This window comes from Berghia stephanieae, chromosome 1, assembly GCF_034508935.2.
Source record: "Berghia stephanieae isolate SIO BIC M18660-M18661 chromosome 1, UCSD_Bste_1.3, whole genome shotgun sequence".
In the NCBI taxonomy this organism is placed as follows: domain Eukaryota; kingdom Metazoa; phylum Mollusca; class Gastropoda; order Nudibranchia; family Aeolidiidae; genus Berghia; species Berghia stephanieae.
The window spans coordinates 130,831,771-130,834,270 of record NC_088360.1 but is presented as its reverse complement, the minus strand read 5'-3'; the positions used below and the strand labels follow the sequence as shown (position 1 = coordinate 130,834,270).

The following is a 2,500-nucleotide window of genomic DNA, read 5'->3' as shown; positions in this document are numbered from 1 at the left end:
TAGATAGATAGATAGATGGATATATATATAGAGAGAGAGTGAGGGAGAGAGAGGGAGATAGAGAGAGCACAGACATATGCATATACAAAAAAAAAACTGCCAACACTTTAAAAAATATAAGGCGTGATGATATGAAAAAAAATGAGCTTTTATTCGATATCGCAAAATGCACTTAATGTGCTCAAAGCGATTTACAAGGGGTCCCAAGCCAACAGTAACTCTTATCATGTAAGAAGAGACATGACATCAAGTTTAAGATTATTTGTCAAGTTGTTGGGGAGATGGGGGGGGGGGAGATTGGGGGGGGGGGGGGTGAGGTGGATAAGGGTGGGCACTTCAAGCTATCGATACGTACAATATTAATAGAAGTAGTAAAGGTTTTGTGTTCCTATGAGATAAAGATGTTTTGTCAGAGGCCAAAAGCGTGAGAGTCCGACCTTCCCCATTTCGCCTTGACACAGATTATAATAGATACTGTCCTTTGTCTTACCCAAGGAATCAATAGTAGATCTAGGATCTGGGGGCCACGGGGCATTGGTCATCATAGATATACGATAGGCTGCTAGGGTCTAAGTCACATGATCGAGGGTTTTGGAGAATGGATTTTGATTCCAGTGACGTTTTTTGGGGTTTCAAAACAAAATTTGTTGTTGTTTTGTTATGTTTGTTTTGTTTTTTTGTTTTTTTGTTTTTGTTTGTTTGTTTTTTTTTTTTTTTTTTTTTTTTTGGGGGGGGGGGGGGGTATTGGTTTGTTGTGTTTTTTGTCTGTGTGTTTTTGTTTGTTTTTTTGTTTTTTTTTTTTGGGGGGGGGGTTCTTTTTGTTCGTTTCTTTTGTTGTGGATTTTAGTTTGCCAGGGTTATTGAATGTTTCCTTATACAATTAGTAGAGTTTACTCAAATTATAACAAGCATGAGAAGGTGTGAGCGATCTTCGGGTGTTGTTTATTTAATTATATTATTATCTAGGTTTTCTGTACTGAGTGTTTACAAGCAATGTGAGTTTCTGAATTGTGATTCAGCTTTGAGCTTTTATTTTATATAGCGCAATATCCACTAAACGTGTTCAAAGCGCTTTACAAGGGGTCCATGACGAACAGTAATACGTAGCACGTAGAACGAGACATGACGGCTGTCAGGCGATATTTCAATTTTTTCCGACGGAAACAACGCTGTTGTTGACAGAGGAAAACTTTTGGAGATATTAACAGAAATAGTAGACGAAGACGAGCTCCGAATAATCCGATTTCTCCTCAGCAACACAAAGATACAACCAAGGATATACGGGGCCACAAAACAGACGCAGTTCGAAAGTAACATCGGGACCCCCCAAGGAGATAGTCTGAGCCCGATTCTGTTCACAATATACTTAGAACACGCTCTGAAAGAAGTTCGAAAAGTCATTCCAAAACCAACGACTCATATTGAGAACGCAATCCCTAGAGAAATCGCCTATGCAGATGATGTCGATTTTATTGGATCAACACCAGCAAATATAGACATCATACAAAATACCCTCATGAAATATAACCTCCAAGTCAATGCCAATAAAACCGAATTTACAACAATATCGAGGAACAAAGAGGAATGGAAAAGAACAAAGAAAGTCGGCTCACTAATTGGAGACACCGAGGATGTACAAAGAAGAAAACAGCTATCAAACGCCGCACTCAGTAAACTCACCAATGTATGGATTAGAGGTGACAAAATAAAGAGAAAAACCAAACTGAAACTGTACCATGCTCTTGTAAAACCGGTACTTCTGTATAACTGCGGCACTTGGGCGTTGACAAAATCCGAAGAAGAACATCTGGATGCCTTCCATCGCACACAGCTAAGAAGGGTACTGGACATCAAATACCCCAAAAAGATCTCAAATGAATCACTCTATAAGATCACAAAAGAAAGACCAATCTCCCTTGACATTTTACAACAACGATGGCAACTTTTCGGTCACATACTACGCAGGGACAAAAACATACCAGCAAACCAAGCCATGTCGGGATACTTCCAAAAACACGGGAACCTTTTCAGAGGAAGACCGATCACAACACTCCCCGTGATCCTAAACAAAAACCTCACAACACTTGGACAAAGCATTAGTCTCATAACGGCAGGGGACCTTGAAAATCTGAGAACCCTAGCAGAGGACCGGCAATATTGGAGACACCTCACACAGGAAATACTGGAAACAGCCAAGGCGACCCGATCTTTCGGTCGAGACGCGAAAGGCATCTAAGTCAAGTCAAGTCAAGTCAAACAACGCTGTTAACGACCAAGTACTCTTCCTACACCTGAGTACGGTTAGATAATGTGAATGAAGAGCCCCTTCCAAGAACTCAACTTGGCGTCGAGCCAGGCTCGAACCCAGGACCTTCCCATCCGAAAACGAGTGTCATACCACAAGACCACATAGCCGCAGATATTTCGAAAAACGATTGTGACGATTTCCTTTTAAGGAGAGGGTTACATCAGCATTGTGATCTACTAGTTGCTGTCTGAA

The 2,500-nt window shown here is 40.8% G+C and overlaps 1 protein-coding gene across 1 annotated transcript in view; it reads left to right on the top strand.

Moving 5' to 3' along the window:
- The window catches only part of LOC144963182 (uncharacterized), a 103,067-nt gene that overhangs the window by 89,915 nt on the left and 10,652 nt on the right, over positions 1 to 2,500 (top strand). The window lies entirely within an intron of this gene.